A 26,270-nucleotide genomic window follows, 5' to 3' on the forward strand; every position below is an offset into this window, starting at 1 on the left:
TGGATGACGCCTTACCCATTTTTGAATTTCTGACATTTTCCCGACTTTTCCAGAACTTCAAAAAACAGTCATTCCTTACTCAAAGAATGTTTGCAAATAACAAAATGTGTAGAAAAAAGTTAATATTACCGAATGAACAACATTTCTAAAAATAATGGCACTGAAAACTTTATGAAAAATGGAAACTTAAAAACATATTTACAAAAAATACCTCCGAATAAAAAAATAAATAAATTACTAAAATAATTAACTTATTAATAATAAAATGTAAAAAAGTTAAGACGCGCTTAAACATGGTGACAAACTCATCTTTTTTTTTTCAAAAAATAAATAATCCAAGCATCTGGCAATTTGCAAATTTTACTTTTGAAGAATTGTATATTTAATATCAGTGGTGATTTGTCATGTTTTTGGTATTTTAATGTTTTCAATTCAATATCAATACAAAACTCAGTGAGAATTCATGCTTTAACTCTCTTGTAATGCAAAAGTTAATATAAAAAACAAATTCTTTTTTAAAATTTGTTAAGGCTTCCATTCCAAATTTTTGGACATGTTTTGTCATTTTTACAATTTATTTTCTTGTTTTGAAAAATGAAAAGTTATTCGATGTTTCTCATTTACCACGGATTTCGTTTGAAAGTTATGTTTTTCGATGTTGGTAGTTAACCTTTATTTAATTTACTATAAGGCCGATGCAAATATTTATAAAAGTTTTTGTCCCTCGACCCTGGCTGAGGTCAAGGGGGGGGGGGCAAATAAATAAAAAAATATAAAAATTCAAATAACAAGCCATAATATTCACATTTAAATGAAAAAAGTGTTTTAAAATGCATTTTACACTAGTTCAGTTGTTTTGCAATCATTAGTTTCCACAAAATCTAAGATCTGACAAAAACAAAAATTGTATCGAAAAAAAAGATTTTGCATCGAAAATTTTCAAAAAATTTTAAGATTTTTTAATAAACCCAAACATGCTAAAAATGATTTTAAACGCAGGAGAATGTATTTTAATTTGATTTCAGCTGGTTGCACTTGAATTTTCATTGAAATTTTGAAGTTTATTGTAAAAATATTTTTTTTGCCCCCTGATTTTTCGGGACAATTTTGAAGGGGGGGTGACAAAAACTTTCAAAAATATTTGTACCAGCCTAATATTGAGTTAAATAAAACGGGAATAATTTTTTTTTCTAATACCAGCGATGACTTTATGCATTAAGTTATTTTTTAAAAGTATTTACTATAAAAAGTTATGCAATACGACAAAAAGAAACAGAATAATAACTTTAGGTTGGTCAAAATCGTTCAAATTAAGATCTGGTGCTATTCGATATTGGCGTTTTAGAACCTTTTTAATTCAAAATAATTTAAGATAGTGAAAGGAGCCCTAAATGTTATGTCATGTGTTCAACACAAAACGAATACAATTGAGTTAAAAATTGTACAAAATATTACAAAACTATTCAATTATTAGAAAATATTATTCTGCAAGTATGCTTTGGATTCTCGACTTTCCCCATTTTTTTTTTGATAAATAATTACAATTCCAGACTTTTTCCAGATATTTTGCTAATTTTAGAAGAATCCCGCCTTTTCCAGATTTCTCGACTTTAATAAGAGTCATTTCATGTCAACTGAGTACACTTTTGGACTCGACCATAACCGATTTGGACTAAAGTTGGAGGAAACAGAAATCCCTGGTTTGATACCGATTGGACCATCACTCTATTTTTGGCACCGTCCCCTTTTTTACGATTTTCTGAAAAACATTTTTTTTCTTCGACTGGTAACTTTGCAACTTTTAGACTAAATTATTTTTTTCTGATTGAATTTTATAGGAAATTGTCCAAAAAATGCAAAATTCTAAGAATTAAATCAAATACTAACCCTCAAATGCCTCCCTATATTATTTCTTTTCATATTATGATTAAATAAATACGTTGCTTTGAAAAAATTGCATGGAAATTCCAAACTTAGAAAAGATTCTCGTTTGTAGCATTAATTCAAATTCCACTCCAAGAAACCCTAAACCCAACCCTATTCATCTTCCAGAGTCAACCCTCCGAGTGCACTTGCCGATCGGATCGTCGACTGCGAAGAAGAAGCAAACATTTAACGTTGCATGCGACGATGCACATTATGCTGTTGGGTAGAAGAAAGATGCATTTCTTCTGTCTGATGGGCGCTCAGGGTGGGTTGCAGAAGCGGGTTGGGAGACAATTTAAACATGACTTCTAATGTTTGGTGCTCGCTTTGTGATTGCATCTCTTGATTTTTTTTTCTTTTCATTTCTCTGTTCCAAGTGTTTTCGTTTTATTTCGCTTTTCACACACAAGTAATGGACAAGTCAGAACCATTGCCATTGTTGCAAGTTGAACATTTTTTCGAACCCCTTTGTTGATGATTTTATTTAAATTATAGTAAGAAAGAAGCATCGTAAGCGTGTTCGGGGAGGGAAATTCAAAAGAAGGCAAAATGCTCAACACAATTGTAAACATTTTTATGCGCGCTAATTGATATTAATTTTATGCAGTGAAAGCATGAGCAACACCAACTTCACGGTGAGTTATGCTGCTGCGATGCTGTTGGATTCTAAGAGGAGAGGTGTTTTTTGCTGGGAAAATCTCCGATGGAACTCTCATGCTGTGATGATTGCAACTGTTGAGGAGACGAAATTGTTGACGATGTGTGCCGTAATTAGCCGTCTGGCAGCGAGCTGCCGTTACCTTCAGACGACTAATTGGTAGGTTTATCTCAAGTTTGATTGACAGATTTGATTAGAGTTAACGTTAATTATTGTTATGTTATTGAAACTACTTTGAACAAAACCACTTTTAAAAGAGGTTGAATTTCGATTTCACAAAATCATCAAAAGTACACAAATGTGCAATGAAGCAATTAATTGACCACATCTCGATGTTCCAATGATCTAAAAAACGCAAACATCCCCCTCACACGAGTCGTTTCGCGGAAAGTCTTTGCAAAAAAAGTGATATCCACCGGCACAGCGTCGGTGGATTTACCCCACCATACTTCATTAATCTGCTCGGCAGAGTACAATAAAATAAAATAAGGTAACAAGTGCGCGCAGACGGTTGATCAATTTCGACGCAGAAGTAGCTGACCAACCGTGGAAAAGTTGTTCGATATTTTATTGTTTTTTTTTGTGTGCTTCTCTATTTTAACCCCTTTTTAACCGAAAAAAAATGAGCTGCCTTATGTTAATGGAGCAGATGTGCATTTAAGCTGCTCTAAATTAAACCTTACTTTCAGGGACTGACAAATTTAACCTTCTTTCGAAAAATGATGCCCTGTTTCCGGTTGATCTATATTCGCCAAATTATGTGGCCAGGTTTAGCCAATTGACCTCCACCAGTTCCAGTAGCTTCGAACAACAATCCGACACAGATGATGTTGTTTGTTCGTCGATGTGATGCTTTCTTAGCCCAATTACTGTTATTGGAGCAAAATGAATGTCAAGTGCATTCCTAGTATCAATTATATCAATTTAATATTTAAAAACATAGACAATTACTGCTTTGCATTTTCAAAATTTTGATTTTAATATAATAGCGAAGTAGTATTCTTTTAAAATGCAATCTCATATTATAACATATGTTTCTATCAAATATTAATTTTTCAACAATTTTATTCTTTACGTTTTCGCAAAACGGGTTTTCATTGTTTTTGTTATTATTGATGAAACTTTTTCCATCGATTCCTTAGGTCCAAATAAATTTTATATTATTGGTTACTCTATACACATTTAGGGCATTTTCATAGATAAGTTTTATGCAATGATTCGAAAATTTGTAGGACGGATTTTCTGCTCGCTTTGGTGTCTTCCGCAAAGTTATAGGTTATTATTAGAACTTCATATTCGAAAAAGGATACACGGAAAAAATTACCATATTTTTAAGCATCAAAAATATCCTCAAGAATCCAAAATTCATTTTTGATTGTATAATTGAATTTGAAATCAAAAAGTTCTTCAGTGTTTTTCATAATTGGCATCGTATTCTAAGGTTGAGATAATTTCACACGAGTTTCACTTTTCAATATTGAAATCGGATCAATTTTCATGATATAATTGATTGAAAATTGAATGCCGGATGAATAGCACTTAGGAAAACTCTCTTTACGCAATGTTTAATTTTTTGAGGCAATATCTCAGCAATCGTTGGGTCGATTACGATAATCTATCGTTATCGTTATTCCGTTAATTCTATTGGCGATTATTTTTTCGAAGATAACGGACGATAACTTATATTTATTATAGTTCTAAAATTGACTTAAACCAACCAAATCATGTTGAATTTTCAATTCTTTGTAAATATTTTTTTGATAATAAAGTGTGTTTAAAAGTATAAATACTAATAAAAAAAATCACAAAATACCGTATTTTTTTGAAAGTATGTACTCAAATTATTATAATTTGCAATAACGCAACGAAATTTTGCATGTATTTTTACTGTTTTTCGAATGAAAACTCAAATTTTCACAAAATACATATTGCAAATCATGAAAGTTTGAGTTTGATATTTTATGAAAATTTAAGTATTTCATTCAAAAACTCTAAAACATTGAAGATGCAAGCAAAATTTTGAATCGTTTGATACCCATATTGCGAATTATAAAAATTTGAATATTTTCGAGAAAATACGTATTTTGTGAAAAATTGAGTATTATATTCGAAAAACTCTAAAACAGTGAAATGCATGCAAAATTTCGAATCGTTTGATACCAATATTGCGAATTTTAACAATTTGAGTATTTTCGAAAAAATACGGCATTTTGTGAAAATTCAAGCATTTCATTTAAAAAAACTCTAAACAGTTAAAATACATGCAAAATTTCGAATCATTTGATGATACATCGAATTTAAAAAATTTGAGTATTTTCGAGAAAATTTTAGTATTTCATTCAAATTTGGTTGGTTTTAGTCAATTTTAGAAAAATATTAAATATAAGTTATCGTTCGTTATCGTCGATAAAATTATCGCCGATAGAATTATCGGAATAATGATAACGATTGATTACCACTATCGTTATCGTTAGACGATAATATTATCGACGATATTTCTATCATTAACAACCTTGATTTTATCCTTCAAATGGCCTGGAACAGCGCATTTTATAAAAAAAGCACAAATGTATTTTTTTGAATTTAAATTTAATTTTACATCCAAAAATGTTTTTCAGATTTTTTGGGAGAATTTGGGGGGAAAAATTAATTTAAAAAATTGATGATTTCTCCGTGTACCTACTTTTCATGAATAGTCCTAATCAAACCATAAAACATTGAAGAAGAAACCATATCAATCAGAAAATCCCTTCTCAAAGTTTATGAAACAAAATGGATTTTTTGGACCTTAGGAATTGACGAACAAAGTTTCATCAAAATAAAAAAATAAAAAAATATTTAAAAACATATTTTCATGATGCGAAGTACTAGAACTGCTCTTTTTAAAATTAATTTAAAAATTAGGCCTACAAAGAATGAAGTCAACAAAGTGTTGCGTATCTTCCTATGAAAAGGTCAGTTGCGACGAACGACGTAAAAGCGCGTCCGGTTTGCTGCAAACTCGCCGGAATTGCAAGATCTCCTCCACTTGCATCGATGCGTTGAACATGTACAAACACTTGTTGTTTTGCTGTTTTTGTTGCTGTTGGCATGCCGACCAATGTCAGTGTCGATTAAGACCTTTCTTTTCCTTTTCTGCCTTTGTGGCGGTATTGGGCTAAAACCGTTGTTGTTTGTTAATTTGGAATTTTGTGCCCAAAAATTGACAGTTTTTCGGTGTCAAAATTTGTTGATGTTAACGTGGTACGGTATGTCCACGCATCCTTCCTACCCTGTAGATTCTGTGAAACGAGATTAGTTTTTCAAAGACTTGACATATCTTGCGCGAGTCCAACTTAACCCCTTCCAACGGTCATGCCCTCAGCATACGCAAGTGTGCCACGCGACGCGCTCGTTCCGGCTTAAACGTCGCGCTAATGGTCAATGACGACTTCGACTTCGACGACTCTTCGATGAGGGGAAGGAAATTGCATTTTACCCCTTTCCCTCAGCTGCGCTCCTTCATTCGATTGACCGCTCAGAATATGTTTGATATAGCCACCTTCGAATTCGATTGACGAGGGGTGGGGAAAGCGGGTTCGATTTCCGGAAAAAGTTAACTCATTGTGCTCATGCGTCCAAACTGTTGCCGGCGTGAAATTTGACGGTATCTGTACGAACAGTTGCAAATCAGTCGCGCGGAAGTTCGGTTTCCGGAGCTCGGTAACGGGGCCTCTTCCAGATGGGTGGCTCAAATTTGACTGCGAGCAATCAATCGATTAGGGTGAGCATCCGAAACTAATTGCCGAAAGTTATGAAATGGGCTTGTTCTAATTTCGAAATGGGTCATCCCGTGGAGATCGCGACTTCCTGGGTGTGGGGTCAATGGAACTTGAAATTGGACAACTTTATGCACATAATTAAGCGGGAACCAGGTTGGACAGCTAAAATTGATTAAATCTATACGTATAGACATAAACAATAGCGTTCCACGGTTTTTAGGGGGGTTTCGCGGTGTAGACCGGGAGTCACTGAACCGGAAACTTGGAGCTGCTCGAGGGAGCCTCCCGCGGTGAACACACACGCGTGCACCACGATACCGCGATCTAGCCCCAATTTACCATATTGTCTAGTTTTGTTTGCCACGGACCACGGAACCCGGTAGCAGAGCCGTCCCTCATCCGACGACGACTCCCTACTTAATATTCAGTACAAAATTCCATATGGTCTGCCCGTCTACCCGTGGAACCTGCTACCAAGCCCAGTCGCAGGTACTGAACACGCAACTTGACTGATTCGTGCTTTCGCTGCCATAAGCTATGGATTTCCGGGCCTCATCCAAAGGGTTAATAGCTTCCCCTTATGAGACAGAGACAACTCCACAGTCAGCAGAGAGACCTCCACGGGTGAAGAAAGGGTCGTCGCTTAAGTCATGGCTACGGTGTAGAAGAAGAGCATCAAATCCACTTAAATCGTCACGCTTGTCGGGGCATGACCGGACCACGGCACGGCTTGGCGATCAAGACCGGTGAGCTATAGGAATTCATGGGTCGTGTCGGGGCATCTGAGTGAGTGAGTTTTTTTTCTTCGTGCCATGATTTGAACAACCTTGAAAGGAAAATTGTATGAACGGATGGGGGCTGTAGATTGTGGTAATCCACCTTGCAAGGTGTGATCCGTAACTCTGTCGTAGAATTCTGACTAGATCTTCAAAACAATGTTCTTTAACATCTCAAAACATGTCATTACATTCACGGTCGTAACTTCTGGCAGCGTGTGGGCTCGAACTCACCGCCCAAGATGTCACAATTCGTAGAACTGTTTTGGATCCAGGTCGGAGATTCCGGGAAAGATACCAACATCTAAAGGGTCTACGCGGGTATCAAACCACGCAGATCTGCACGCCGCGCCAAATCTCAAGCCACGAAAATCGTGTTCTCCGCCAGGTACAATTGTACTTCAAAGTTGTTAAATCTAGCGTACTTTTTTACGACATCCCACCTATTATTCGCTGGCCTAAGAATCGGCTTGTTAGCGCTGTCAGTTGAAAGACTTAATTTAGAACCTTACCGGGTACCACGTGGTGTGGAAGCTACGTGATTTATGCCACAAGAGGGAGTGAATTTTGACATTAAATAGGCGCAATTTGAATAGGTCGTTGGAGCGCGAGGAAGTTTTATGACCTTTCGGGAAATCGGTACGGCGCGATCGCCGCCTCAATTTCAGAACCTGGTCGTTTACCGAGCAAAGAATTCCGAAAGATGGTATGCAGTTTGAACAAATAACAGCCCTTTCGATTGATGTTTAGGTTCACGCCAATCTACAGAACTTTCAAAAATCGTTAATTGTTACAAAATGAAAAAAAAATCACATTTTATACATGATTATCAAAATATTGCTAAAATGATTAACCAGCACTGAAGGTGACGTATTGTTGTTAAGAGATCACGACCCAAAGAGTGGCAAGTTCTGGACAATTGCCCATCACGATGTGCTCGCACTTGGAACAACAATTGTGTTGTTGTGAAGTGTCTCTGGTGAAAATCGCCGGTGCGGTACTGAGTCGTAATTGAAGCGTGTGCTTTAATTGAGTGCGCTCAATTGATCGACCATTGATCGTGGAGAACGATTGCTGCTGGACCTTGAATTGGTGGTGCGCTGGTGGTGGTTTGACTAATTGATGAAGCTCGCCAATCGGGGGATGACAATTGAGGTATAGGCTACAGATAGGTTTAGCAGAGTCTTACTGCTCTGAGATACTTCTGAGCGGGATGATTGCAGGTGTGATTAATTAACTTGCAATCGATTTTCACACGGTTTGAAGGTCGTGTGTTTTTTTTAACTTGTACATGTCTTAGCAATGATGAATGGATATGGAGTATTGAAGAATCGGAAGAATCAACATCAAAAGAAAATCTTTGGATGTTCATCAAGAGGAAAAATCCGAAGGGAACATGGCTCTCCTCTCTCGCGCACGAAAGATCGGTAAAAGGAATCTTAAAAAATCATCATCTTGATTATTCGGCGGAACATCTTTTTCACTACTACACTTGCAAGTGTAACGTCACACGTCGAAAAATTACCTGTCACTTTTTGTAGATGGACAATGTTTGTAAACAAAGCAAAATAAATAATTTTAAGTGGTGCTGACAAGGAAATTCACAAAAAATCTTCAACAGATTGATTTTCTTGGAGAAGTTCAGGTTCGGGTTTTCTTTTGCGTGATTTGCCTCCTCTCGCATTCGCGGGTGAAGAAAGCTCGCAAGAGAAAATGATTTGTTTGTGATTATTCCATCCCTGCTATTCATAATAATTCACAGATACCAAAATTTAAAAAAATAGTCAGTATCATAATTGATTTTAATAAACTTTTGTATCTTGTCACTTTGATCTCTTTGATAAAAGAATTTATACTATTCATGAATATTAGAGCTTCATTCTGGAAAGAAAGATGAATATTTCAGTTGGTTTTATTCGTAGGAAAAGTGTCATAGCCAAACCATTAGGCATTATTTTTTAACTTTCTTATTACCACACACACACACACACATCTCAATTTCAACTCTTTATTATTTTTTGTTGTGAGTTTTTGAACAACGTTCAAATTTGTCAAAAAATAGCTTGTTTGATTTATTTGGCAAATTTTAATTTTTTGTCAAAAATTACTTCATTTCATAGATTAAAAAAAATAAATTGTTACAAATTTTAATCTAAACCTTTAAAAAGACGGCCAAATCTCAGAAATTTTAGAATTGAAAAGAAATTGGGAAAACCTGTAATAACGAACTTAGGGGGCAATTACCACCACTAGTTCATTAATTAAAAATTAAATAAAAACCAGAACTTGAGACTCTTGGAGATGAGAGAGAGATGTAAAGATCTGCAACTGCTCACATTTGACGTGGGGAAGGAGAATTGTACCTACCCTTTCACAATCCTGGTTCGATTCAGCTAATCGCAATGTCCTGGCAAAAAGAATCACAAAAGATCGTCGCTTTGGGTTATGGAAAAAGTCATGTTTATTGCGTTTAATTGTCCTAATTTATTATTTTTCGTCGTTTTAAAACTAACCTAACCATGTGTGTGTGTGTTCGTGTGATCTAGTGTATCCCGCGGTGGTCGAGTCAAGTCGGAGGTTCTTCCTCCGGCCAGGCCTGGCGCAGCAACGGTTTTGGTGTCTTTGGTTTTGTGTCTTTGTCTTTGATAAAAAAAAACCCTGTACAGTGTTTAAGGCTTGTTTTAGTACTTGTGCTTTGTGTAACAGTGGTAACAATGAACTCACCGGATGGCCTCCGCCATTGCGCTCTAACAGATTCTCGGGTTGGCGCGCTCTGCCAACTTGGAGGTTCTGAGAAAGGAGTTCATCTCTAATAACTTGTTCTAGCTTTAAAGTTTTGATTTTGGATATTTACCACATTTTTGTTACCTCCTTGCACCACCAACCAAACGACCACTTTTAGCGTAGAGCGCGGTCCTTGACGGTTAGTTTGGATGGTGCGGGTTGGGACCAACTCCCTGACACTACAATTAACAATTAAGACACTAATTAGACACGACTCAATAAAATACAAGAACTAATTTTACCATTTCGCCGGCTACAGGAATGCTGGGTACAAATAACAGATATTCACAGCACTTTAAATTACAAAACGTTCACAATTTCTTCGTTTGACCAGAGTATGTGTAACGGACTCTGGTCGATAGCGGCAAATGAGGACGATTCAAAATGACGAAGTCCCTTTTATTAATTTTAAGTCTTTGTTCTTGCGTATTTCGAAAATTGCTCAAAGAGATGTGAGTCGTGCTAACCGTTTTAGGAATAGGGATACCATGTTTTGTATGTTGTTTAAGTGTAATGGTTGATTACAATATCCTAACTTGTCCCTACGGTTCAGTTTGACAGGATGATGCGAAGCATTGTGACCAGAGATTGTACTACGTACAAGCGATAGGTTACAAACCTTCAGCAAAATTGTTGCGGATTTTGTGATTTTACAGAGAATTCTGACTATTATTTAATCTTTCAAGAATGAGCAAATGATTTGTTTTTTTTATTTGTATGATACTTTGTGTGTACTTTTTCTACGGTCAAAGAAAGATGAATATTGATTGTTTCAATAGTTCGTCTAACAAGTCTCCATATAATTTAAGCAGCCGTCCATCCATAAGGCAATTGAAATATCAAAAAATCTGTATCTTAAAATCGGGTTGTAGGTATTGCACTAAAAAAAAATGTTTTTTTATTGAACTTTTAACACAACAAATAATTACGCAAAAATACAATTGTTTCATAATTCTCATTTTTAGATATATTTTAGATGACAAAAAATGCCTCAAATGCCATTAATTGAGCCATAAAATTTGTTTTTTTAATAGTAGGACTTTTCTATGTGTCGAAATCATGACCAAGCTTGACAACAAGTGAGATTTTTTTTTTCGAAAATATCATAAAGTTTCCTATAAATTTGCTTCAAATACTTTGACGATTTGATGAATAGTTGCTGAGATAACCAAAATAGCGTCTAATTTGAAAAAGGTGATAAATCAACAAATGATAGTTCGATTTTCAATGTCAAAAATACAATAACGTAGAATTTATCGATGACTCGGCCTTTGCAAATATTTTTCAAAGTTTATGTAAACCCCCCCGCTCTTAAAAATGGGTTCGAAAAATCAGGGGGTAAACACAATATTTTTCATAAAACTGGAAAATTTAATAGTAGAGCAATTCTCTGAGTTTTCGGTCATTCGAATTTTTTTGTATTTTTAATCCGGCTGAAACTTTTTTGGTACCTTCGGTATGCCCAAAGAAGCCATTTTGCATCATTAGTTTGTCCATATAATTTTCCATACAAATTTGGCAGCTGTCCATACAAAAATAATATGTGAAAATTAAAAAATCTGTATCTTTTGAAGGAATTTTGTGATCGAGTTGGTGTCTTCGATAAAGTTGTAGGTATGGATATGGACTACACTGAAAAAAATGATACACGGTAAAAAAAAATTTGGTGATTTTTTATTTAACTTTTTGTCACTAAAACTTGATTTGCAAAAAAAACACTATTTTTAATTTTTTTTTATTTTTTTATATGTTTTAGAGGACATAAAATGCCAACTTTTCAGAAATTTCCAGAATGGGCAAAAAATCTTTGACCGAGTTATGATTTTTTGAATCAATACCGATTTTTTCAAAAAATCGAAATATCGGTCGCAAAAATTTTTCAACTTCATTTTTCGATGTAAAATCGAATTTGCAATCAAAAAGTACTTCAGTGAATTTTTGATAAAGTGCACCGTTTTCAAGTTATAGCCATTTTTAGGTAACTTTTTTGAAAATAGTCGCAGTTTTTCATTTTTTAAAATTAGTGCCCCTGTTTGCCCACTATTGAAAAAAATATTTTTGAAAAGCTGAGAAAATTCTCTATATTTTGCTTTATTGAACTTTGTTGATGCGACCCATAGTTGCTGAGATATTGCTATGCAAAGGCTAAAAAACAGGAAAATTGATGTTTTCTAAGTCTCACCCAAACAACCCACCATTTTCTAAAGTCGATATCTCAGCAACTATAGGTCCGATTTACAATGTTAAAACATGAAACATTCGTGAAATTTTCCGATCTTTTCGAAAAAAAATATTTTCAAAAATTTAAAATCAAGACTAACATTTTAAACGGGCCAAACATTCAATTTAACGCCCAACTGCGACAATTTTCAAAAAAGTTAATTCGATTTTACATCGAAAAATGAAGTTGAAAAATTTTTGCGACCGATATTTCGATTTTTTGAAAAAATCAGTATTGATTCAAAAAATCATAACACGGTCAAAGATTTTCTGCCCATTCTGGAAATTTCTGAAAAGTTGGCATTTTATGTCCTCTAAAACATATCAAAAAATAAAAAAAAATTGAAAATAGTGTTTTTTGCAAATCAAGTTTTAGTGACCAAAAGTTAAATAAAAAATCACCAATTTTTTTTTACCGTGTAGCATTTTTTTCAGTGTAGTCCATATCCATACCTACAAATTTGTCGAAGACACCATCTCGACCAAAAAATTCCTTCAAAAGATACAGATTTTTGAATTTTCACATATCATTTTTGTATGAACAGCTGCCAAATTTGTATGGAAAATTATATGGACAAACTAATGTTGCAAAATGGCTTCTTTGGGCATACCGAAGGCACCAAAAAAGTTTCAGCCGGATTAAAAAATACAAAAATTAAAATTAAAGAAAAAAGACCGATTCCGTAGAGAACTACTCAGTATGTATGTCACCCCCTTTCCCCCTCTCTACTTTGGTCAGAATCGAGGGACATAAACTTCAAAAAATATTTGCAACTGCCTAAATATATTTTCAAAATTTTCAAATCGTCCTCAACATTTGAATGGTCCAAAAATGCTTAAGAGCGAGTCCACGAGCAAAGCATACCCATCTCGCATCGACCTCACCAATCTGCCTGAAATTTTCAGGGGTTGTTTGTACATATAAAACTAGCTTCTGGCCAAAATATGAGCACTCTAGGTCAACGGGAAGTGGGGCAAATCGGGACACAAAGTTTGAAGGTTCAAAAACGTAAAAAATCTTAAAATGGCTGTAACTTAGGCAAAATTCAATTAATTTCTAAAATTCAAAATGCATCTGAAAGGGCTTAAAAAATGCAACAAAATGCAGGGAGAAGCATCCCAATTGGTTGAATCTGAAGGGAGTTATTGGCATTTTAGTGAAAAAATAGCATAATTTTCAAACTCAAATAAAAAAGTGTTCCATCCAGATATCAACTCGGTTCGACCTGCAGCTTGTAGGGGACATCTGGGACTACCATCTGAGACTAAGAACGCTTTGGGTAATGCAGTTTAACATATTAAATAGACACTTTTACTTTTAGTGAATTTTTTGGTTGTACATTTTTGCTCGGGGGACCCCTTAGATCAAATTTTCCGGTGATAATTTTATCATATTCGTGTTCCTGAGACAATTTCACAATAGAAACATGCATAAATATGTTTATTTTCATCCATTTTAACCCTCTAAAAAATAAAAGTTAAAAAAAAACTTATATTCACAGTTATTGAAAATCAAGTTCGTTTCCAAGGATACTAGATGACACCAGAAAAAAGCAGCTTCTTATTTTTTTTTAAACTTTTATTTTTTAGAGGGTTAAAATAGATAAAAATAAACATTTTTATGCATGTTTCTATTGTGAAATTGTCTCAGGAACACGAATATGATAAAATTATCACCGGAAAATTTGATCTAAGGGGTCCCCCGAGCAAAAATGTATAACCAAAAAATTCACTAAAAGTAAAAGTGTCTATTTAATATGTTAAACTGCATTACCCAAAGCGTTCTTAGTCTCAGATGGTAGTCCCAGATGTCCCCTACAAGCTGCAGGTCGAACCGAGTTGATATCTGGATGGAACACTTTTTTATTTGAGTTTGAAAATTATGCTATTTTTTCACTAAAATGCCAATAACTCCCTTCAGATTCAACCAATTGGTATGCTTCTCCCTGCATTTTGTTGCATTTTTTAAGCCCTTTCAGATGCATTTTGAATTTTAGAAATTATTTGAATTTTGCCTAAGTTACAGCCATTTTAAGATTTTTTACGTTTTTGAACCTTCAAACTTTGTGTCCCGATTTGCCCCACTTCCCGTTGACCTAGAGTGCTCATATTTTGGCCAGATGTTAGTTTTATATGTACAAACAACCCCTGAAAATTTCAGGCAGATTGGTGAGGTCCAAACGACGTCCCATACAAAGGGGTATGCCCTGTTCGTGGACTCGCTCTTAATTTCTAACATATCAAATGATGATACTTTTAAATCAACAAAAAAACGTTTATTTGTGCATTTTTTTTTTAATATTTTCATCCAAGGTTGAATAGTTTGCTCATAACAGTTTCCTTTTTCGGATCATTAGCCTATTTCGGCATTTTTGGCGAAAAATTTACATTTCTCTTCACAAAATAATTTAAAAAAATCAATCTGTTGCTACACAAAGCTCAAATGTTTTAAAGTATTATTTTAATTACATGAAAATTTTAAATATATGAATAGTAGAAATCTTATTTAATCTCGGTTTAGTAATTTTAAGATTTCAAGCAAGTTGAGGTGATTTAAATTTTAAAATAAAACGTTTACAACAAGGCTTATCACAAAATTGTTAAGTGCCAGCCAAGCAAAACAAAAAAAAAATCGTACCAATTAGCCCGAGCTCGAATCTAGTCCACGGCCTTGAACCATGACACATATCCGCGTGATTGATGGGAACGAGCGTGAAGATTACGGTGGTAACCATGCCATGCCGAGGTAAGGTAATTGCCGCGTTGCATCATCATTACCATCCGCGACCTCATCCATCCGCGCGCACTTTTACGATCGCTCGCGTTTGTGGCACGCATCTCATCATATCAAAATTGCTACATATGTGGTGCTGGGTTTGTGTGAGTGAGTGTGCGATATCACGAGATCTTGATACTTTTCCACTCACTTGAAGTTTGAACATACTTCACAGAGTCGCACATCACTTTACCCCCACTATACTTAAACGTTGAGTGCATCACATGCATGCTCAAGGACGGATCTCAATTACGAAACAATAGATAAAAGAGCGAACGAGATTGGAAGCATCTTCACTCACACAGACACCGATTATTGCCACCACCACAAACGATCTTGATTTACTCGATGCGGTCGAGCGAGTTTCCTACTTTTGTTGCATATTTTGTTTGTTGTTTTGTTCGCTACCACACCAGTTGACGAGGATGGAGTGGTTGATGATGAGATAGCAAATTTAAAATTATAATTTCTTTTATTTCATCCTCTCTCTCTCTCACTCACTTGTGGTTGTGGGCTTTCCCTAGGGTCCGAAGTATTTCGATGACTCATTTGCAGCTGATTTAATTAAGTATGCCAACACACATTTAAATGAAACGAGCTGTAACATTTAAAAGTTTCAACAATCGCTAGTTTTCATTTTGAAAATCGCCGCAAAACATTTCTAAAAATAGCGATGACTCGTTCTATCCCCGTTTAATGTGAGTCATTATGCTCCCTCCGGAAGACCCGGGCAACCTGGGTGAATAGGTTTTACGCGAAGAACCATTGTTTGTTCTCGTCACGGTGATTTAGCGCCCAAATTGACCCCCTCCCCAAACCATAAGTCACCGAGCGAGCGGAGACGACGAACCTCGGAGGCCTTTGTTGAACGCGCCCCTTGTGTTGCAATGTTTATCATTGTTGTAATTCTATCTTCCTCGAAAGAGAAAAAGAAACGGTGCGCGTTAGTGTGGGTGGGAAAATTGTCAATTTCCTTTGGCCTTTTGCCAACCGGAATAATTACAAAGGTTATTGAAAATCGGAAAACAAATTAAATAAACGATAAAAGGCAATCCAAACTTTTTTTTAACATCTATGCTCCCATCCACCCTGAATTGACGACATTTTTTACTAAAATTAGAGTCATTTAAGAGGCAGTATTTGTAAATTTTGCTCGGTTTGTTCTAGAGGTCGTATCGAGGAGCTTCGATTTAGATGAAACTTTCAGCATTTGTTTATTTATACATGAGATGAACTCGTGCCAAATATGAGCCCTCTACGACAAAGGAAAGTGGGGTTAAACGGGCTTTGAAGTTTGAGGTCCAAAAAACATAAAAATATTAAAATTGCTCGCATTTTCGTAAAAATTTACCAATTCTAACTCTTTTAGCTGCATTTGAAAGGTCTTTCAAAATGTGCTATAAACATCCAGGATTGGTTTGACTTTTTCTCATAGCTTTTGCAAATTACTGTTAAAAATGGATTGTTTTAAACCTTAATATCTTTCTGCAACAGTCTCCAACACCCATACTCCCATAGGTCAAAAGCAGTTTTTCTCATAGTTTCACGACTTTTCTATAACAAACTTTTTACAACGTTTACTTTTGCCCTGTATGCCAACAGAACGGCACTTTTTGGTCTCAATTTTGACATATTCGGAATCCTCGGGAAATTCTACGTTAGTTTGAGGTGTTGGAGTTATTAAAAAAACACCGTTTCATCCCACTTCCCTTTGTCGTAAACGCAAACAAACGCTGAAGGTTTCATCCTAATCGGAGCACCAGCACCTCGATAGGACCTGTTTCACATTGGCATTGGCGAAACACTCGCTCTTAAATCCCTATTGTAAATTTACCAAGAAATGCAATGGAGAGAACTATTTCTGGAAACATTTTTTTAATAATTAAACAAAATATATATTTAAAAATCTAAGAAAATACTTTTTGTTAAAAAAATCCAGTAAGTTATTTATTTTGTTTACAATAGTGAAATTATGATTAAATAATAATTATTTTTAGGTCAGTTTTTTTTCGAAATATTTGCGTTTTTCCAAATTTGAACAAAAGTGTCAATTTTCGTCAATAAAAAAATTTATTTTTAAATAGCTGTAAAAATCTCTATAATTTTCCTCTATTGAGATTATCGATCCGACCTTTGGTTACTGAGATATAACGGAATCGACGTAACACCTTATAATGTGGCCCTCTTAAACCTTGCGGTTTCGTCAACGGATCCACAGGTGTGTATCGTTCTTTTTGCGACAAGACTCCGCCTCCCGGGTCTCCTAAGTGTGAAGGTATGGGCACGGGGAGAGGGCACCGAATACCTATATTTACACTTAGAATTTTTTTTGCGTCCGCCCCGGGATTCGAACCGGCGACCTCTGGATTGTGAGTCCAGTGCGCGGTCCGATTGATCCACACAGGCAGACTGAGGTTACTGAGATATGGCCTTGCAAAAAATGAGATTCAGGGAACATTGTTGTATGTTGAGCAATTATCTACGTTTTTGAAAAATCGACGAAAACCTGTAACACGAGAAGGGATTTTCTGATCGATTCGGTGTCTTCGGCAAAGTTGTAGGTTATGTTTTGGATTATTCGGGAAAATAGGATCACGGGAATTAAATTGCTGATATTATAAGCCCCTCAGAAAAAAAAAAGATTTTCGAAGGGTTGATTTTTTTCCTCTGATCCTTTCTGGAACTTTGAAAATCAGGCTATTGGTGTCTGAGATACAGCATCACAAAATATGGATTTCTTAGTGTTACTGAATTAGCTTATAATTTTAACCGATTTTAACTAGTATCTGGTCCGATTTTCAATGTTAAAAATAGAAACATTTAAAATTTTCGGAATTTTTCTATAAAAATACCCGGGCAGACGGTAATAACAAAATTCATGCCGTTTCAATAACAAATACTGTTAAAATAACAGAAAGTGTTATGGAATCTTCTTGAAAAATCCATTTTTGCATAAGGATTTAATCAGTGCTATTAAACGTTTAAATTAACGACGTTTAACTTAACGGAATCGTAAAAAGTTAACCTAAACGTGAACGCGAACGGAGCCTACGTTGATCTTAACGAGAACGTGAACGGAGCACGTTAATTAACGTCGTTAATTTATGCCGTTAATCAACGCGTTAATCCTTCTGAGGCCCCGACTTTGAGGGCCTGTATCTCCCAAACGGTAACATCTAGCGGGTTACTTCCAGTTGCATTTGACGGACATTAACGTGCTCCGTTCACGTTCTCGTTAAGATCAACGTAGGCTCCGTTCGCGTTCACGCTAATTTTAACGATTCCATTCCATATTTTAAACCAAATTATAAAATTTCTGAAATATTTTTAATGATAAGATGAGAAAAAAAACATTAAAAATCGAAAATTTATAACTATAAAGCTAAAACTGTAAAAGAGTACATTTTATTATTTAAAAATTGTTAAGAACTTTTCAATTGCAAATTAGATTTTTCTTAAAAAAAGGTTATTTATTTATTTTGTTCAGATTCTCAAAATATCCGAATTACAATATTTTTGTAGAATTCATATTTTCTAAACTAGATTTTCCTCATCATGCACTCAAAAGATGTCTTTTCAAGTCCACTTAAACATATCTAAAAAAATATAACATTAAAAAATATGTGTTATGGAAATTCAATTTAAAGTCATTAAAAGTTAAAGAAAAAATAGTTTTTTCGTGTATCTATATTTTTGCCATAGGATTAGAAAATCAATTTTAATGATACAGAATTTCATACATTTACATACCCATTTCGTATGACAAGCCCCCAAAATTGTATTTTGGCATTGAGAATAAAAGTCGATTTATGAAATCGTAAAAAACCACTCAAGATTTAAAATTACGAAAAATGAGTTTTTCTAAGTGCAACCCATTTTCAATTCAATTTTCAACCGAGCTTGTCTTGGAAACTATTGATCAAATTATTTCTGTTATAATTTGAAACTCATATGAAATTTTCTCGACCTTTTGAATAAATATTTTCAGGTATTGAAAATCAATACTCAAAAGGGCCAAATATTTCGATTCAAGCTCTAAAAATAAAATTATGCAAATTTCTTAAAACAAATATTTCTGAATTTCAAAATCACAACTAAAACTAATACTGTCCTTTTTTTAATTAAAATGCTTATGAAAGCGCAAATAATATTTTAAAAGATCAACTTTTATGATTTTTACCAAAAATGTGATTGAAATTTCTGATTCAATACAAATTATGAAGAACTTCTTTCAATATTTACAATTTTGTATGGTTTTAAGGTGCAATTCTCCGATTGCATCGATGCCACCCAACCAGTTCACTGGAAATCTGTTGTATTTCCGTATGCACGCCACCCTCAGACCGCACTGATGAATATAAATTGAAAAATTATCGTTTTCGTCTCGCCCCGAAATTCTTGCATCTTGTTAGACAACTCAAACACACAATCATTCTTCATCTCATTCATCGCCTGCAACTTGTCAAGTTCAGCTTATTTTTCCACTTCTCCGGTTAACAAAACCACCGAAAAACGAACTCTTTTTTTCTCGAACGAGTTGGCGTGAAATGAATGTCGTCTACATTACACACCGGCCGAGCCTGACATTCGATCCATCAACGACCTCTCCGGTGTCGTTGCGAGAAGGGGGGGAAGCTCATTCAACAATTTGGGAACATGGGAACCCGAAATTCTGTCTCCATTTGTGTGTTGCGCGCCATTCCCCAATTTGAACACTTTCGGGCGGCCCAAAAGTGGGCTAATGAAACCTCCCCAATCTGCATAATTCACGTTCATTCGCCCGGGGACCACAGCAGATTTCACGTCCAGATGACTCACTCCCCAAATGGCGCCCAGCGGACAATAATGCGAAAGCACTTACACTCTTGTGCGAAAACAGTTAGTCCATCAACCGCGGAAAGTGTTGTACACTCTCACTGGCATCGAGTCAAGTTGCGTGTTGCTTTGATTGCTTTCTTCGGTGAAATTAGCGACAAATTGTCATCCAGTGAAAACTCCATTGTGACTGACCACCTTGGTGTGGGTCATTTGGGGTTGGGTGCCGATTCTCAGCCTGAAAGCATGCGGCATTAGGGTGTAATATCAAAATCGATTTTCCAGCACAGCATTATATTAGTTCCTTTTGGGGTCCTAAACAACTCCCCAAAGTTTGGGAACGATTGGTTTAGTCCTCACTTTGCGCAAAACGATTCAATTTTCCATACAAATTTGTATGGGAAAAATCACTTTTTAGAATTTTGATAATTAAAAAATCCAAATTTCACGCTGTGCTAAAACCGGATTCATATTCGGATGCTCTGGAATGTGCTCTACAACTTTCCCGAAGAGAGTATGGTGCTAACTTGCTCCTATAAAAAGATACAGCGTGTTCAAAACTCGTCTAAAACGTGTTTTTTGATCGAAAATCACGTTTTAGACGAGTTTTGAGGACGCTGTATCTTCTTTCAGGAGCAAGTTAGCACCATACTCTCTTCGGGAAAGTTGTAGAGCACATTCCAGAGCATCCGAATATGAATCCGGTTTTAGCACAGCGTGAAATTTGGATTTTTTAATTATCAAAATTCAAAAAAGTGATTTTTCCCATACAAATTTGTATGGAAAATTGAATCGCTTTGCGCAAAGTGAGGACTAAACCAATCGTTCCCAAACTTTGGGGAGTTGTTAAGGACCCTATAAGGAACCAAAAAGTTGCTGTGCTAGCTAAATTTGGACAACTTTATTTTTTTCCATACAACCATATTACACCCTAATGCGGCATTTTTCGCCAAATTGCTGCCATGACCTCCCCCGAGGGAGCGAAGCCATCCGGGCCATCCAAACCTCTGACACAGATTTGGAGGCGCGCGCAAATTACCCCCAGCGTTCAAGCTTTAATGCGCATCACGCGTAGAGCTTAGACGACGACGATTCAGCTCGACCTTGCGCTTGGAACTTGACACTGACTTTGATGGATTTCGCGCGCGACGACGACGGCGACGATCTGGCATTTTTGTCGTGGCCAACAGCAGTGGTGTCTCTCCGCTTAACCGTAGTCACAGTGACTAAGTTGTTTGAGAATGAGCCGCGCGCGGAGCGAATTGGATGTGGGCTTGTTTGTCCGGGCATGTTCTTAACCTCAACGCGGCAAACATGATACGGTTGGTTTGTGGTCCGGCCACACCTTGGAGTGATGGCGGTGCCCAGATCTCTTCGGACGCTCTGTTGTTCTTTGGACTGTGAACAAAATGTGCATTGTGTTGTGTTGCGCATGTCGGAATATGCTCTTGAACGGCGTGATGCGCGTGCATCCTGTCAGGCGGGGAGACGTTTGGACTTGGGTTAAGTTGAAGTGATTTATTGGAATGTTGGTTCTTTTACGTGTACAAATAGGAAATCGTAAATAAATTCTAAAAAAATTGGTCTTTACTTGTATCACAAAATTTATACATTCTCATAAATATTACATAATTTCCTAATCCTAAATAAATGTTAACAATGTATAGAAAAAAATGAAGCTTTAGTCAGTTTAGGTTGTTGCAAATATTTTTCAAAGTTTGGCCTGAATAATCAGGGGGAACAAAAAAATTTTTTCGAAAAACTTCAAAATTTTTATGAAAATTAAAGTTTAATCAACTGAAAACCAGTTAAAATGCATTTTTCCGCGTTTATAAGCATGTTTGAACTCATTTGAAAACATTTTAAATTTTCATGAATTACCAATGTACAGTTCCACGAAAAGTTTTTTTTATTTGCGAAACAAAAATTCCGTCAATATCTCGATATTTTCAAAACTAATGATTGGAAAGCAACTGTACGCCTGTAAAATGCATTTTAAAACACTTCTTTTCATCCAAATGTTGAAACCTTGGCTTGTAATTTCAATTTTTATAGGGAGCCGAGGGACATAAACTTCAAAAAATATTTGCAGCGGCCTTACTTGGAAAATCTTGATTTCGACTGCCTTTTACGACTTTTCTAGTTATTTTTCGATTTTTTTGGAAAAAATCACTCGAAAATGTTTCCGGAATATTTTCAAGTTTTAATCTTAAAAAGCCAGGTGTTGTAACCATTTTTTGGCTTTTTTCGACTGATTTGACTTCTTGCTAACTTTTGAAAAGTGTCAGCGGACTTGCTATTATATCAAACTCTCTGTGAATTGAATATGTTGAAATGTTGTAAATGTATTTAATTTGATTTCATATGAAACAAAATTACTTGAAGAGAAGACCTTACTTCTTAAAAAATAGATTATCTTCAGGCTTAATGATTTTTCACGATCGAAAATTGTAAAATTTCCGGGGATTGTAATTTCAAAACACCAAATTTCACAAAAATTTCGCGGAACCTTGAAAACTTTTGTTTCAATCACAGAAACTACTTTATATGCTTTATTATATTTTATTCTTCATTAAACTATACAAATTTTCACTAGATTTGAACATTAAACAAAAAAAAAAAACAGCTATAGAGCAATTCCATGTCAAATAGGGAATCGGTTGTACCCGACCCTCTCCGATTTCAATGAAACTTTGTAGACATGTTATCCTAGGCCTATAAAAGCCATTTTTGTGTATATGGAGCCAGTTACACTCGATAATGACATTTGAGAAGGGCGTAAGTGTTTTAAATATTTTTGTGTTTCGTAATTTAAATATTGCTGTATCTCGAAGCCGTTGCATCGTATCAAAAAGTGGTCAAAGACAAACTTGTAGGAAATTTGACGGGCTTTCCAAAAAAATACACTGAAAGAAAAAAGCACTCCACTTTTTTTAGATTTTATGATTTTTAAGTTCAAAAGTCAAATTTGAAGGTGAGCCCACGATTTTTTTCGTTCATAATTTTTGTGAAAATAGCCTAAGATGTTACAAAAAGACTCACGAAAAATGCAGGATGGAGCAACTCAACTAAAAAAATACAAAAATCATTTACTGAAACTGTTTTTTTCAAAAGTGCTCTAAACGTCAAAATTTTCAAAAACCAGACACGAGAGTCGATTCTCCAGACAATTTTACATAAAAATCTCCATATTGACCATAGTCCTAAGTCCAATCCTTGTGAAGTTACAGCGGTTTTAAAAATAAAAATGTTGAAACAAATTGGGTTTTTTTATGGTTTTTGGCAATTTCTATATGACAGACTTGATTTTTCAGTCTCGAAAATATTTTTACCGGAAAGCTCGTCCAATTTCCTATAAGTTTGTCTTTGACCCCATTTCAATTGGATGCATGGGCTTGCAGATATAAGCAACTCGCGACAAAATGTTGAGGCTAGGAATTTTGACAGGTATGATTTTCATAAACTATTCGCCTCCCTTTCTCTCACACAGAAAACTGGGGACAAAGTAGGCCAAACTGTTGAAGTCACTCACAAAATGAACTTTGAGTGATTTTTGTTCATTTCTGACGTCACGATTTTTCCTATATATAGGGAAATGTAGGGAATGCGTATTCCCATTTATTGAACTGTCGCTCATTCGCTTTAATTTAATCTTTAACATTATACTGAATTTAATATCAATGCAAAAATTTACAATATTGTCCAGTCAAAATGATTGAGATAATTTTTGTTTGCGATATTTTTCCCAGTTAAAAATATTTTTTAAGATTTGCATCGCATCTTTCTAAACAATATAAAAAATCAATAAGCAAAAATTATTCAATCAGGAACGAAATCTTCAAAATTCAAAAACGGTGCACCGCGGTGGTAACATGCAAGTTTGGTAATCATAGAAAGGGAGTTCGAATCTAATTTTTTTAAATTCATTTTTTTTCGTTCGTTTAGTTGGGTAGTGGAACAGCATTTGGAATTTTGTTATTATACCATTCAAGGGAAAATCCAGGTGGATAGGGTAGGAAAACTGAAGCTAAACGATTTATATTATAAAATGCATCTGAGGCTTTCAACTAAGAAATAGACGAAACCTTATGACCACCGCGGTTTAAAAAAAATTTCAAGCTTTCAAAGTTCAGGAAAAAAAATTCGAACTCAACAAAAAACAAAAACAAATCATTCACAAGATTCAAACTCATTACCTTTGAATGCTGAACTTATATGTTACCGCTGAGCTAGCAGGGCTGAAATGACAAGGAGTGATTAAAAGTAAATGGTGGTGAGGTGAGGTGAGGTGAGGTCACAGAGTTCTGGACGGGGTCCTTCGTTCGTTTCTAAAAAGCCTACTGAGCGAACGTTTCTTAGAGACGAGCGTTCGTTCTCAGAGCTGTTATTTTTCGTGTTGCTTTGTGAACTTGAACGAACGGAGAACCCGTTCAAAAGCATGACTGCTCAAAAATAGGTTTTCTAGACTTGATTATTTTAAAATTAAATCTGATGCAAAATAGGCCAGAAAAAATGATTTGTTTTTTGAACTTGAAAATTTCAATGTAAATAAAAGTTTAAGCAACTGTAAATATCTAGATATGCATTTTTGAACTTTAATGTACAATTTTCCTCATAACCTACTTTGACATTTTGAAAACTTATATTCGCTAAACAAATGGACTGGTCTATAATACTTTTTAAAACACTATTGGCTTGTTATTTATTTCTATATCTTATTTTATTTTTGACTCGAGGAAATTATTTTTGACTCGAGGGAATTATGCATTAAAAACTAGGGTACATACTTTTTTTTAAAGGAACATTTTTATTTAAATTTCTAATTTGTAAACAAATCAACACAAAAAATAACTTGCCACCCCATCAAAGCAGTAGTTTGATATCACTTAACCCGGGCATGGTCTTCGGGTCTATATGACCCAAGAGCATGATAAAAGTTATCGTAACTTTTGACCTTTGGCACTTACAGAGCTGAAATTTTATGACTTTGTGCATCTTACCAAGACACACATTTGAGCCAAAAATGGACTTCCGGTGGCCACCGGAAGTGCCCCCCAGAAAAAAAGTCACACTTATGGTACTCGGGTCTATATGACCCAGAAATGTTTTTGGCTGCCAAAATTCGGAACCTTGACCGATTTTGGATGTCTTGGCCGCAAATGAAAGGTTAGAATGTCTACTTTGCGATTCCGACTGGCAGAACCGGTTTTGGGCACTGTGGCCACCGGGAACCTGCTACAACCGAAAAAAGTCCTTTTTGAGGCCCCGACTTTGAGGACCTGTATCTCCGGAACGATAACACATAGCGGGTTGCTTCCAGTTGCATTTGACGGGTAATAACCTCAACTTTAAGCTCCCGTAGAGATGATTTGTCAAAAGTGGACACCGGTTCCGTTAACCCGGAACATCCGAAAAACATGATTTTTTCAGCTTTTGTTATAAAATCAACACATTAGTCAATTTTTTCAACCGGATTTTTTGTAAATCATTACATTCCTATACTATATACTACCCCTGACTGTTTGGGATCGTTCCGGCCAACTGTGGCCAATCCGGAACCGGTTCTAGGGTACCACCAAAACGGTTCCAATAATGGTATCGCTAGGAACCCGTCATGTTGCATATCAAACTTCATGAAATTGAAAATTATGACCATCTGAAGTCATTCCGATATCCTCTGACTCACCCTGGTCACTCCGGAACCGGTTACCGGTGGCCACTGGGGGACACTTCCGAAGTATGCAGGGAAGCATATCATGCGACATATCAAACTTCATGAAATTGAAAATTATGACCATCTGAGGTCATGCCGATATCCTCTGACCCAACCTGGTCACTCCGGAACCGGTTACCGGTGGCCACTGGGGAACATTGCCGGAGTATGCAAAGAACCCTACCATGCGACGTATCAAACTTCATGAAATAGAAAATTATGACCATCTAAGGACATGCCAATATCCTATGACCCAACCTGGTCACGCCGGAACACCGGTGGACACGGGGGGACACTTCCGGAGTATGCAAAGAACCCTACCATGCGACGTATCAAACTTCATGAAATTGAAAACTATGACCATCTGAGGTCATGCCAATATCCTCTGACCCAACCTGGTCACTCCGGAACCGGTTACCGATGACCACTGGGGGACAATTCCGGAGTATGCAAGGAAGCATATCATGCGGCATATCAAACGTCATGAAATTGAAAATTATGACTATCTAAGGTCATGCCAATATCCTATGACCCAACCTGGTCACGCCGGAACCGGTTACCGGTGGACACGGGGGGACACTTCCGGAGTATGCAAAGAACCCTACCATGCGACGTATCAAACTTCATGAAATTGAAAATTATGACCATCTGAGGTCATGCCAATATCCTATGACCCAACCTGGTCACTCCGGAACCGGTTACCGGTGGCCACTGGTTGACACTTCCGGAGTATGGAAAGAACCCTACCATGCGACGTATCAAACGTCATGAAAAAGAAAATTATGACTATCTAAGGTCATGCCAATATCCTATGACCCAACCTGGTCACGCCGGAACCGGT

The 26,270-nt window shown here is 35.9% G+C and overlaps 1 protein-coding gene and 1 long non-coding RNA gene across 2 annotated transcripts in view; one reads left to right on the forward strand and one right to left on the reverse strand.

Annotated features, from left to right (window-relative positions):
* The window catches only part of LOC120415359 (pro-interleukin-16-like), a 136,354-nt gene that overhangs the window by 16,016 nt on the left and 94,068 nt on the right, over nt 1-26,270 (forward strand). The window lies entirely within an intron of this gene.
* Nucleotides 9,361-10,642, reverse strand: LOC120415361 (uncharacterized). The gene is made up of 3 exons (XR_005605193.2): nt 10,148-10,642; nt 9,976-10,084; nt 9,361-9,911 (listed from the first exon to the last, which is right to left on the reverse strand). It is a non-coding gene; the product is annotated as an uncharacterized LOC120415361 (long non-coding RNA).

The sequence above is a fragment of the Culex pipiens genome, chromosome 2 (genome assembly GCF_016801865.2).
Source record: "Culex pipiens pallens isolate TS chromosome 2, TS_CPP_V2, whole genome shotgun sequence".
Classification (NCBI taxonomy): Eukaryota; Metazoa; Arthropoda; class Insecta; order Diptera; family Culicidae; genus Culex; species Culex pipiens.